Here is a 13,771-nt window from a genome sequence, read left to right as displayed (position 1 = left end):
TTATTAACAGGGGGTTGGAGTTTAAGAGCCGTGGGGTTATGCTGCAACTGTACAGGACCTTGGTGAGACCACATTTGGAATATTGTGTGCAGTTCTGGTCACCTCACTATAAGAAGGATGTGGAAGCGCTGGAAAGAGTGCAGAGGAGATTTACCAGGATGCTGCCTGGTTTGGAGGGTAGGTCTTATGAGGAAAGGTTGAGGGAGCTAGGGCTGTTCTCTCTGGAGCGGAGGAGGCTGAGGGGAGACTTAATAGAGGTGTATAAAATGATGAAGGGGATAGATAGAGTGAACGTTCAAAGACTATTTCCTCGGGTGGATGGAGCTATTACAAGGGGGCATAACTATAGGGTTCGTGGTGGGAGATACAGGACGGATATCAGAGGTAGGTTCTTTACGCAGAGAGTGGTTGGGGTGTGGAATGGACTGCCTGCAGTGATAGTGGAGTCAGACACTTTAGAAACATTTAAGCGGTTATTGGATAGGCACATGGAGCACACCAGGATGATAGGGAGTGGGATAGCTTGATCTTGGTTTCAGATAAAGCTCGGCACAACATCGTGGGCCGAAGGGCCTGTTCTGTGCTGTACTGTTCTATGTTCTATGTTCTTGGCTAAGGAGGGGTGATCCTCAGGTTAAATCACTACCAGTCATTACCCTTTAAGGGGACAGCAGCCTGGGACTATTCACATATTGAGTGAAAATTGGCAAAACACTCTGTCTGTATTACGTAGATTATTTGCTTAGCAAAAGAATTCTGACTTTGATTTGATTTGTCACATGTATTGCGATTAAGTGAAAAGTATTGTTTCTTGCATACTATGCAGACAAAACACATCGTGTATAGGGGAGAAGGAGAGGGTGCAGAATATAGTGTTACAGTCATAGCTAGGGTGCAGAGAAAGATCAGCTTAATATAAGGTAAGTCCATTCAAAAGTCTGATGGCAGCAGGGAAGAAGCTGTTCTTGAGTTGGTTGGTACATGACCTCAGACTTTTGTATCTTTTTTCCGAGGAAGAAGGTGGAAGAGAGTATGTCCAGGGTGCATGGGTCCTTGATTATGCTGGCTGCTTTTCCCGAGGCAGCGGGAAATGTAGACATAGTCAGTGGATGGGAAGCCGGTTTGTGTGATGGACTGGGCTACTGTGATACATCCAGAAAGGATGCTTTCTATGGTGCATCTGTAAAAATTGGTGAGAGTCATAGCGGACATGCCAAATTTCTTTAGCCTTCTGAGAAAATAGAGGCATTGGTGGGCTTTCTTAACTATAGCGTCAGCGTGGAGGGACTAGGACAAGTCGTAGGTGATCTGGACACCTAGAAACTTGAAGCTTTTGACCATTTCCACTTCATCATCGCTGATGTAGACAGGGGCATGTCCTCCACTACGCTAGGAAGAGCATGTGTTACAATCCCCATGGGGGAAACTGCAAATCAAAATAACCAAATGACCCCCAAGAATTTATCAACAAGTTGTCACTTTCTGCAACTTTTACTTTAACATGAATCAATGTAAATTAAACATGAATTAAAAGGCAAATTATGAAGTAAATTTCACTTTAAATAGTCAGTAAAAAGAGATATGTGTCTTATGCAATCACAAATCCACATCACTCTCTGTGCAATTGTGGCACTATCTAGCTACACAGTTCCACAATTTGCTGTTTTTCATTTATGATGTGGAGATGCCGGCGTTGGACTGGGGTAAACACAGTAAGAAGTTTAACAACACCAGGTTAAAGTCCAACAGGTTCATTTGGTAGCAAAAGCCACACAAGCTTTCGGAGCCTTAAGCCCCTTCTTCAGGTGAGTGGGAATTCTGTTCACAAACAGGGCATATAAAGACACAAACTCAATTTACAGAATAATGGTTGGAATGCGAATACTTACAGCTAATCAAGTCTTTAAGATACAAACAATGTGAGTGGAGAGAGCATCAAGACAGGTTAAAGAAATGTGTATTGTCTCCAGACAAGACAGCCAGTGAGACTCTGCAGGTCCAGTCAAGCTGTGGGGATTACAAATAGTGTGACATGAACCCAATATCCCGGTTGAGGCCGTCCTCATGTGTGCGGAACTTGGCTATCAGTTTCTGCTCAGCGACTCTGCGCCGTCGTGTGTCGTGAAGGCCGCCTTGGAGAACGCTTACCCGAATATCAGAGGCCGAATGCCTGTGACCGCTGAAGTGCTCCCCATCAGGAAGCATGGTACATTGGGGAAACCATGCAGACACTGCGACAACGGATGAATGAACACCGCTCGACAATCACCAGGCAAGACTATTCTCTTCCTGTTGGGGAGCACTTCAGCGGTCACAGGCATTCGGCCTCTGATATTCGAGTAAGCGTTCTCCAAGGCGGCCTTCACGACACACGACGGCGCAGAGTCGCTGAGCAGAAACTGATAGCCAAGTTCCGCACACATGAGGACGGCCTCAACCGGGATATTGGGTTCATGTCACCCTATCTGTAATCCCCACAGCTTGCCTGGACCTGCAGAGTCTCACTGGCTGTCCTGTCTGGAGACAATACACATCTCTTTAGCCTGTCTTGATGCTCTCTCCGCTCACATTGTTTGTATCTTAAAGACTTGATTAGCTGTAAGTATTCGCATTCCAACCATTATTCTGTAAATTGAGTTTGTGTCTTTATATGCCCTGCTTGTGAACAGAATTCCCACTCACCTGAAGAAGGGGCTTAAGGCTCCGAAAGCTTGGGTGGCTTTTGCTACCAAATAAACCTGTTGAACTTTAACCTGGTGTTGTTAAACTTCTTCCTGTTTTTCATTTATCCAGGGGAGGTCAGGAGTCCTATCCAACAACAGTTTTCCTCCCCAAGTTTCATGGGCATGATTATCAGCAAGGCACACTTCTACAAATCCTTTCTCCCTCAGGTCACGACAGTCCTGATGGTATAGTTTTCCAGAATTGCTTTTCAACTAACCAATTAAATCCCAGCTCACTGTTGGCCATTTCTGGGAAAATGTCCAGCCCTCCAGCATCTCTGAGCTACTCACACAGCTCTTCAGGCTGTAGATTTTTTTATCCAGCTTGCACAGTATCTCCAAGAACTCCTATCTCCTTTTGTGCCAAACAGAAAAACTATCCTCTTCTTGAGAGTGATTTGCTCCTTCTCACAAGAATCCTATGTTCCTCTTTTAGTCTCTGCTACCTCTTTGTGTTGTGTGCTGATTCCCTTCACTCTCCAGCTCTTCTGCTTGTAGCTCTGCTTTGTGTCTGCCAGTCACATAGTCTTGGTATGTGAACTGTTATTACTATTTCCAGGTCATGGGTCGTCAGGTCATAGAATCCCTACAGTGCAGAAGGAGGCCTTTTGGCCCATCGAGTCTGCGCCAACCACAATCCCACTTATCATAACCCCATTTATCATAACCCCACTTATTTACGCTGCTAATCCCCCGACACTAAGGGGCAATTTAGCATGGCCAATCAACCTAACCCGCACATCTTTGGAGTGTGGGAGGAAACCGGCGCACCCAAAGAAAACCCACGCAGACTTGGGGAGAACGTGCAAACTCCACAAAGACAGTGACCCAAGGCTGGAATTGAACCTGGATCCCTGGCGCTGTGAGGCAACAGTGCTAACCATTGTGCCACCGTGCTACCCACAAAAACTGCCTTTAACCAATGCAGAAGGAGGCCATTCGGCCCATTGAGTCTGCACCGACAACTATCCCACCCAGGCCCCATCCCTGTAACCCCGCACATTTACCATGGTTAATCCACCTAACCTACACACTTTTGGACACTAAAGGGGCAATTTAGCATGGCCAATCCACCTAATCTGCACATCTTTGGAGTGTAGAAGGAAACCGTTCCACACAGAGGAAACCCATGCAGACACGGGGAGAACGTGCAAACTCCACACAGACAGTGACCCTAGGCCCAAATTGAACCCGGATCCCTGGCGTTATGAGGCAGATTGCTAACCACTGTACTACCCTTTAGCAGTCACATGGATCAGTATTTCTAATTATCCAAAGAAATTATAATTGATTCCTTTACAACTGATGCAAAGTCTTTAAAATCCTCTTCAAACATTTTACAAACTATTACAGTTTCCTCATACATTTTAAATAAATTACAAATGTTCCTTATTGTGCTGCTTCTGGTCCAAGCCCGTCACACTCCCCCTCGGGGAAAAAAAAGGTTTTACCATAGTCAAGTTCTCTTTACAAAAGTATTCAAAATATAGCAGATTCTTAACGTCAAAAACACTTCAACAGAACTTACACAGGTAACAACAATGATACATTATTTTAAAAGACAAGCTTCATTGTAAACATAATGGCTTGTGTCTTCCGAGTTCCGGAGCATCATACCTGGGGGTTACGCCAAGGATCCTCACGTAAGGATTGCCAGCAATTGCCTGGGAAGTTCAAATCTCCATTGGTCAACTGCCCTGCAATGAACCATCCAAATGTATGATATAAATTGCAAATTTCAGATGGTTCCCACTGCCTTACAGGAATTGTTACCCAGAAAAAGTTAGAAGAATCAAAACCACTTCTGACTTCTGGGTAACTATAGCACTGACACACACCACTCCCCTGACCACCCCCCCCCACCCCCCGGGACATCCACCACTCCCCCGAGCCCCCACCAGACTCCCTCCCCCACCTCTCACAGGACTCCCCTAACACCACTAACTCCTCACGGGACTCCACAACTACACGCCCCCATCCGCAGACTACCCCTACTCTCTACCCCAAAACATTCGCCCTGAATACACCTCCCATGCCCCAACTATACCTCTCCACACCAACTATCCTCCCCATCCCCTCACCGACCCAAACCTGACCACATTCCCATTGACCGCCCAACCCTCCCAACACCCGCTGACCGCACAAACCCACCAATGACCATCATCTCCCCGAACACCAAACCCTTGCTACTGACCACCGACCTCCCACCCAGCCCCCAACACTACCCACTTACCTTCTCCCTGGCTCCTCAAAGTGGCTGGACCTTTAAACCTATCTACACTACAGCAGCTAGTGCCATAAAAGAAAAGGATGTGGCTTCCCTACCTATGACTCAGCTGTCCCCGACGCAAGTCCTCAGGAACCCACTGCACTGTTCTTACCCGGCCTGAGTCGGAAGATTGGGTAAGAAGGGACTGGCCCAAGTAAGCAGGAGAGGAGTCATTATTATTAAAATGAGGATGGGGAGAACTTTTGGAATTTTGGTTTAAAGTGCAAGTGGTTACAAGATGTAATGTGAAATTAATAGTGCATATTTGTTTAGTCAAGATAAGCCTATCTACTTACAATTGGAAATCTTGCTGCGTGGTCTTCTCAGTTAACAACTGGGAATTCAACTTTTGTTTTTAAAGTTACAAGCCTCAACTGTTTGAAACAGAATCTTGAACCATTGTTCAGTTTTTAAAGTTTGTTTATTACTGTCACAAGTAGGCTTACATTAACACTGCAATAAAGTGACTGTGAAAAAACACCTAACCTCCATTTTATTCCTTTCTGTATGTTTTTTAATGTCCACATCTTGGAAAAAAAGTTGCAACCAACCAAATATTTGTGTTGTCCTTCATAACATTTGAATTGCCTCATCCTGTTTAAATTCAGGATTGTTTTTAACTTTGAGCTGCTAACCTTGATTTAACCCTTCAGTTTTCTTTTCTGGCACACACAAGTTTAGTACTACCTCTTTTTATGCAACCAGGTTACTTTTTTCTGCTGAGTAAAATCTTCTTCAGCTGCTTTAAGAACTTTGTTAAGGTTATGTTCCGGTTTCCTCCCACAGTCTGAAAGACGTGCTGGTTAGGTGCATTGACCTGAACAGGTGCCAGAGTGGGCAACTAGAGAAATTTCACAATAACTTCATTGCAGTGTTAATGTAAGCCTTACCTGCGACTAATAAATAAACTTTAACTTTAATGTTACTGTTCAATTAAGAACACTCAGTTTGTGAATCTTCTCAATTTTTCTTCCTCCCACAGCAGTCATGCTCCGTTTAGTTCCAGTCCAGTAAAATTGGGTGGCACAGTGGTTAGCACTGCTGCCTCACAGTGCCAGGGACCCAGATTCATTTCCGACCTCGGGTCACTGCCTATGTGGAGTTTGCACGTTCTCCTCGTGTCTGCGTGGGTTTCGTCTGGGTGTTCCAGTTTCCTCCCACACTCCAAAGATTTGCAGGTTACGTTGACTGGCCATGCTAAATTGCCCCTTAGTGTTAGGGGGACTAGCAGGGTAAATAGATGGGGTTAAGGGGATAGGGCCTGGGTGGAATTGTAGTCAGTGCAGACTTGATGGGCCAAATGGCTCCTTCTGCTCCGTAGGGATTCTATGATAATTGACTGTCTCTTTGTTTTGAAGTTTTAATTTACTCTCAATAACACCCATCCTTCCTCACAGCTCTATGGGTCAGTATTGGACTCTGCTTTTGTACTCTCCTTCAAAGCATGTTTTCCTTCATTTTCATCATTAGCTTTGAATATAAATGTTAGCTGCTTTGTCTCATCTTACTCATACTTTTTCTGCATTTTTAATTCAGACGGTTTTACATTGTCTCCAACTGCCAGTAACTCTTCCTTTTCCTCCAGATGTTCCAATCTCATTTTTAAATTAAAAGGCAGAGTTTCTGACTCTGTCGGCACAGCTTTCATCAAAACATTAATTTTAGTAGCAGGCTTACAAAAAGTAGTTGGGTCTTTCATGTCACCCATCTATACAATTTCAGTTTCAACATCCTCAAAAGACTTTCCTGAAACCACTGGAGACAGGGATATCTTATCCCCAACAAATTTGTTTCCTAATCCTCTTTTTTGGTTTGCATTAGTTAAAATACTTCATTTTAAGGTATTTCTGCCCATGTAACTAATTATGCCATGCTTTAAAGCTAATTTGGCACATTTTAAAACTCAGCTTGGAATTCTGGGTTTAGCGTAGTAATTGGCTACATTCTTTGAAAGTATAATGTAAGGTAAACAGGCTTTCTCATAAGGTAAATGGCAGTGTTTCATGGCCACAGCTGCCAATGGTTTATGCAGCTAATCACAGTTTGTGCCTGGTAATTTCACAACACAGGTAAGTGTTTAGTTACATTGTAGACACAGATCGATGTTTAGTTAGTTCAATCCAGACTATGTTGAGTTTTTTGGCCAGCACAAAACTGGCTTTTGTTGCTTTCTCTCTCTCTCTCTCTCAAGTAATCCTTATTTCGCTTTCTGTAAATGCTGATTTTAAATGCTCAATAAAGGAGTCTTAAAATCGTACCAATTGCCCATGGTCTATTTGGGGGAATGAATGGATCCTACACCTAACAAGAAATCAACACCTTCAATGCATAAAGTAGAAATGACACCCACAGTAACTGGACCAATGACTGAGCCTCAGTTTAAAATAACCTCAGACAAAGAAATGGGTAAACAATTTCCATTGATATCCCCAATCAATACTTTTTTATTCAGCAAACCTTTTGGGGATAACCTAATATCCCCTGCCAACATCAATGACTGTGCTGATCCTGTATCTCTAATACTAATTGATTTGCCTACCTCACCAGATGAATGTGCGGATACTTTACCCTCCAGCAAAAATCTGTACAACTTTCCATCACCTGATTCACCATCTTAGTGAATGTGGGGGAGATTCCCTGTTTATCATAAACTTTACTGGTCAGGACATCATCACCTGGGAAAACACTCCTTGACTAGACAAACAGTAGGCTTGGCTTTAACTTCCACATTCAACCTTCATGTGCCCTTGTGACTAAAGTAGCATGTCAGTCCCCTTGAACTAAACCTGTTCTCCAAACCTTCACTGTTGCAAACCTGAGAACAGTTTGGGTCTTTACCTTTTCCACATTTCTCAGCAGGTGCTGACTTCTGCTTATTATCAACCTTCCTCCCATTCTAAAATAAGCAAAAGGCTGGGCTGTTGGAATCTGAAACAAGAAATGGGAATGTTGGAAAAATTCAGCAGGTCAGCAGCATCAGTAAAGAGAAAAAGCAGAGTTAACAATTCGAGTCCTTTGGCTGTTTGTCAGAACTGAAGGGAGGAAGTGTTCAATATTAAAGTGTAACTGTGAGAGATTGCAAAATGTAGCAACTTTAAGAACAGAAGACAGATGGTCTGGTGTGGGGGTTGCATTAAGGCAATATATGTATGGGATATTTTTTAAAAACGGGATTTAAGTTGGAGGAAAGAGGTCATAACCTAAAGCTGCCACATCCCGAGGGCTGCAACATGCCCAAGATGCTGCTGCTCCAGCTTCAGCTGGGCTTCACAGGACATGTGGGCATTACAGCAAGGTGCCGAGTTAAAATGCAAGGTTGGGGGTCATGCTTGCTTGTGAACTGAGCGAAGGTGTTCAGCAAAGCAGTCACTCAGTCTGCGTTTAGTCTCTCCAAATGTAGAGGAGAACCATGTTGGGAGCAGCAAATACAATAGACCAAATTGAAGGAAGTGCAAGTGAAACGCTGCTGAACCGGAAAGGAGTGTTTGGGGCCCTGAATGGTGAGAGGCAGAACGCAAAGGGCAGGTGTTGCACCTTGTCCGATTGCAAGGGAAAGTGCCGGGCGCAAGGGATGGCGGGTTGGGTGTGATAGAGGAGTGGACTTGGGTGCCAGAGAGGGAGCGATCCCTGTGGAATGCTGATAGAGGTGGTGAGGGGAAGATGTGTTTCGTGGTAGCATCATAAGAACTAAGAGCAGGAGTAGGCTATTCAGCCCCTCAAGCCTGCTCCGCCATTCAATACGATAATTGTTGATCACATCTCAGCCTCAAATCCACCTTCCTTCCCACTCCCCATAACCCTTCATCCCGCTAGTAATCAAAAACCTATCTATCTCCTCAAATTTGTTTAGTGTTTCAACATCCACTGCACTATGGGGGAGGGAGTGCCACAGATTCAAAATCTTTTGAGTGAAGTAATTCCTCATTTCTGTTTTAAATCTGCTACCCCTTAGCTTAAAAGTATGACATCTCATTCTAAAATGGCCAAAAAGGGGAAACATCCTCTCTACATCTTCCCTGTCAATCCCCTTTAGTACCTTATACACCTCAATTAGATCTCCTCTCATTCTTCTAAACTCAAGTGAGTAGGCCTTTATGTCCTTCCTCAATTAAGGGTAGCAAAACTGTGTGCAGTATTCCAAATGCGGTCTCACCAATGCCCTATACAGTTGCAACAGCACTTCCCTACTTTTATACTCTATTCCATTACCAATGAATGCCAAAATTCAATTTGCCTTCCTTATTACCTGCTGCACCTGCATACTAACTTTCTGCAATTCATGCACAAGGACACCCAGGTCCCTCAGCATCAAAACATTTTGAAGTTTCACTCCATTTAGATATTAAGTTGCCTTTTTATTCCTCCAACCAAAATGGATAACTTCACATTTATCAACATTAAATTTCATGTGTGTAATTTTGGCCCATTCACCTAACCTATCCATACCCATTTGTAAATTTATTTCCTAATGGCAACTTGCTTTTCCAACTATTTTAGTGTCATCTGCAAATTTGGCTTTAGTACATTCTATCCCTGCATCCAAGTCATTAACATAGCTTGTCAATAGTTTGTGGCAGTCCACTGGTTGCAGCTTGCCAACCGGAAAAAGATCCATTACTCCAGCGTGCTGGAGTTGGTGGAAATGGTGGGGAGCTGGTAGGGTGAAAAGTGTGGACAAGGGGGGACCCTATCATGGTTCTGGGAGGGAGGGGAAGGGATGAGGATAGAGGTGTGGGAAATGGGTTGAATCTGGTTGAGTGCCCTGTCAACCACAGGTGGAGGGAAACCCTTGTTAAGGAAAAATGCAGACATGTCAGAAGCACCATTTTTGAAGGTGACATTATTAGAACAGATGCTAGAGGTGGAGAAACGGAATGGAGTCCTTACAGGGAGCAGGGTGTGAGGAACTGCAGTCGAGGTAGCTGTGGAAGTAGGTGGGCTTGTAATGAATATTGGTGGTCAGTCTATCATCAGAAATGGAGACAGAGGGGCCAAGGTTGGTTCCAAAATTGGGCCTGTTACTAATCATCTGATTGTTAACTTATAATAAATAGTCTGCCATTACTGAGGATTTTATAGTCTTCCAGATGAGTCCTTAACCTCAAAAGGGACACTATTTTAAAAGTCCCTGAATATTTCAAACGTTGGCTCTATTCTCTCTCCACAGATGCTGTCAGACCTGCTGAGATTTTCCAGCATTTTTTGTTTTTGTGGCATTTCTCATCACCTCAAGTTTCAGAATCAGAATTCATGCTCCACTGAGTTTTTCATCATCTCTCCCCCCACTAATTTCGCTTTCTTAGATCAATTTATTTTGCTGGCCAGTTGTACTTGATCACTAGAGCCCCAGTTGCTTAGCCAATTCTTTAAGGATCCCACCCATCTTAACTCCTGATCTTCTTCAATCCTACGTGCACTGTTACAACCATCTTTCCACAACTGCTTCAAGTCTCTGACTCAGATTGTCTCTCTCACCAAAGGCTTGAACCTTGAAGGTACACATGTTGATTTTCCAATAAAATGTAAGAAAAGCAAATATTAAATCTGGTTTCTTTAAACTGTTATTTCTTGTCAAGTATTTTTTTAAAAACACAACAAAAACTGGTTAATGGAAAAAGGTTTTTTTAATGACTGAGGTATTTTGTTGTGTTTTGGTTGTGATTAGAGCAAAAAGAATATGTAATCCAATATATTAAATTTTCATGTATTAATATGTTGGTGTAGTCATATTGGATTCAGGGAATTTATTAGGGATGGATGGGTAGCATTATGGTTATATTGCCCTCAGTTTTGGAGCTATAACTAAAGTTAGTTAAATAAACGCTGCCATCTATATTAATCTTTTCTAAGTGCAACACATAACAGCTCAGCTGGGAGCAAGCACTCTAGCCACTCAGTCACAAGGTTCTAGATTTGTGTCCCACTCCAGTCTTGAGCACAAAAATCTCGGCTGACACGTCCAAGGGGATTTTCTTTGGACGAGATGTTAAACTGAAGCCTCTTCTGCCCTACTTGAGTGGATATAAAGGATCCTCTGACAGTGCTTTAACAAAGAGCAGGGTGATGGTATCCAGTGGTCTGGCCAATATTTATCCCTCAATTGAACATCATTTCTTCTCCCCTATGTACTCTATGAATGGTATGCTTTATATCTATAGTGCACAAGAAACAGAACTTTTCACTGTATCCCAATACATGTGGCAATGGTAAATCAAAAACAGATTATCTGGTCATTGTAACATTGCCTCTTATGGTGTACTCAAAACTGGCTGGTGCATTCATGTATTGCAATTTTTCTTCAGTTAAGGGTAATTAGGGATGGATGGGTAGCATAGTGGTTAGCACTGCTACCTCACAGCACCAGGGACCCAGTTTGATTCCTGGCTTGGGTCACTGTCTGTGCGGAGTCTGCACGTTCTCCCCGTGTCTGTGGGGTTTCCTTCCAGTCTGAAAGACGTGTTGGTTAGGTGGATTGGCCACGCTAAATTCTCCCTCAGGTGTACCCGAACAGGTGCTAGAGTGTGGCAACTAGGGGATTTTCATAGTAACTTAATTGCAGTGTTAATGTAAGCCTACTTGCGACACTAACAAAAATAAATAACAGTTTTGACAATGGGTCATCTGGACTCGAAATGTCAGCTCTTTCCTTTCCTTACAGATACTGCCAAACCTGCTGAGATTTTCCAGCATTTTCTCTTTTGGTTTCAGATTCCAACATCCGCAGTAATTTGCTTATATAAAAATAAATAAATACTGGCTTTGCCATGACACCACAGCCCATGAAAGCATCACCCAAAAAATATCCCATTTGAGTGGTGGTGAAAGGTGCTATGGAAATGCAGTCTTCCTTTGCAGCAAGTGAGCTGACTGACAGGGAAGCTGATTATCCCTTCACAATGCTTCCCCTGGATAGCTGGATTCAATATAAAAGCAAATTACTGCCGATGCTGGAATCTAAAACTAAAAGAGAAAATGCTGGAAAATCTCAGCTGGTCTGGCAGCATCTATAAGGAGAGAAAAGAGCTGTCATTTCGAGTCCAGGTAACCCTTTTCAAAGCCAGACCTGCTGAGAATTTCCAGCATTTTCTCTTTTGGCTGGATTTAGTGCTAGACATGGTGTGGAGATGCCGGCGTTGGACTGGGGTGAACACAGTAAGAAGTCTCACAACACCAGGTTAAAGTCCAACAGGTTTATTTGGTAGCAAATACCATAAGCTTTCAGAGCACTGCTCCTTCGTCAGATGGAGTGGAAATGCGCTCTCAAACAGTGCAAACAGACACAAAATCAAGTTGCAGAATACTGATTAGAATGCGAATCCTACAACTACTGTAGGATCCGCATTCTAATCAGTATTCTGCAACTTGATTTTGTGTCTGTTTGCACTGTTTGAGAGCACATTTCCACTCCATCTGACAAAGGAGCAGCGCTCCGAAAACTTATGGTATTTGCTACCAAATAAACCTGTTGGACTTTAACCTGGTGTTGTGAGACTTCTTACTGTGTTCAGTGCTAGACACAGAGAGTAAAGACCTCTCCCTGCACAGTCAAGAGATGGGTTTGGTGTGACAGTGATCGACACTAGCTGATGCATAAAGAGAGGGAACCCCATTTAATACAGGAATGAAAACATTGCTGACACACACTCAATCTTCCTATTTTTCCCTGGCCCCGGCACACTGACAGGCTCCGGCCCCGGCACACTCTGGCCCCGGCACACCGACAGGCTCTGGCCCCGGCACACCGACAGGCTCTGGCCCCGGCACACCGACAGGCTCTGGCCCCGGCACACCGACAGGCTCTGGCCCCGGCACACCGACAGGCTCTGGCCCCGGCACACCGACAGGCTCTGGCCCCGGCACACCGACAGGCTCTGGCCCCGGCACACCGACAGGCTCTGGCCCCGGCACACCGACAGGCTCTGGCCCCGGCACACCGACAGGCTCTGGCCCCGGCACACCGACAGGCTCTGGCCCCGGCACACCGACAGGCTCTGGCCCCGGCACACCGACAGGCTCTGGCCCCGGCACACCGACAGGCTCTGGCCCCGGCACACCGACAGGCTCTGGCCCCGGCACACCGACAGGCTCTGGCCCCGGGCCCCAGCACACTGACAGGCTCTGGCCCCGGCCCCGGCACACTGACAGGCTCTGGCCCCGGGCCCCGGCACACCGACAGGCTCTGGCCCCGGCACACTGACAGGCTCGGGCCCCGGCACACTGACAGGCTCGGGCCCCGGCACACTGACAGGCTCGGGCCCCGGCACACTGACAGGCTCGGGCCCCGGCACACTGACAGGCTCGGGCCCCGGCACACTGACAGGCTCGGGACCCAGGCCCCGGCACACTGACAGGCTCTGGACCCGGGCCCCAGCACACTGACAGGCTCTGGCCCCGGGCCCCCGCACACTGACAGGCTCTGGCCCCGGGCCCCCGCACACTGACAGGCTCTGGATCTGGCCCCGTCCCCCGGGACACTCGACCCCGACACACTGACAGGCTCTGGCCCCGGGCCCCGGCACACTGACAGGCTCTGGCCCCGGCACACTGACAGGCTCTGGCTCGGGCCCCATCACACTGACAGGCTCTGGACCCGGCACACTGACAGGCTCTGGCTCGGGCCCCTGGGACACTGACAGGCTCTGGCCCCGGGCCCCCGCACACTGACAGGCTCTGGCCCCGGGCCCCCGCACACTGACAGGCTCTGGCCCCGGGCCCCCGCACACTGACAGGCTCTGGCCCCGGGCCCCCGCACACTGACAGGCTCTGGCCCCGGGCCCCC

At 45.9% G+C, this 13,771-nt stretch overlaps 1 long non-coding RNA gene across 4 annotated transcripts in view; it reads right to left on the bottom strand.

Annotated features, from left to right (window-relative positions):
* The window catches only part of LOC144502636 (uncharacterized), a 42,157-nt gene that overhangs the window by 26,826 nt on the left and 1,560 nt on the right, over positions 1-13,771 (bottom strand). For 3 of the 4 annotated variants that reach the window (XR_013499370.1, XR_013499369.1, XR_013499368.1), the window contains exon 2: positions 4,341-4,420. This is a non-coding gene — a long non-coding RNA (uncharacterized LOC144502636). Of the gene's footprint in view, positions 1-4,340; positions 4,421-7,830; positions 7,921-13,771 lie in introns of all 4 variants that reach the window. The other variant, XR_013499371.1, reaches the window with a different exon arrangement.

Source organism: Mustelus asterias, chromosome 13, assembly GCF_964213995.1.
Source record: "Mustelus asterias chromosome 13, sMusAst1.hap1.1, whole genome shotgun sequence".
In the NCBI taxonomy this organism is placed as follows: Eukaryota; Metazoa; Chordata; class Chondrichthyes; order Carcharhiniformes; family Triakidae; genus Mustelus; species Mustelus asterias.
The sequence above is the reverse complement of the archived record's forward strand: the minus strand, read 5'-3'. Positions and strand labels throughout refer to the sequence as shown.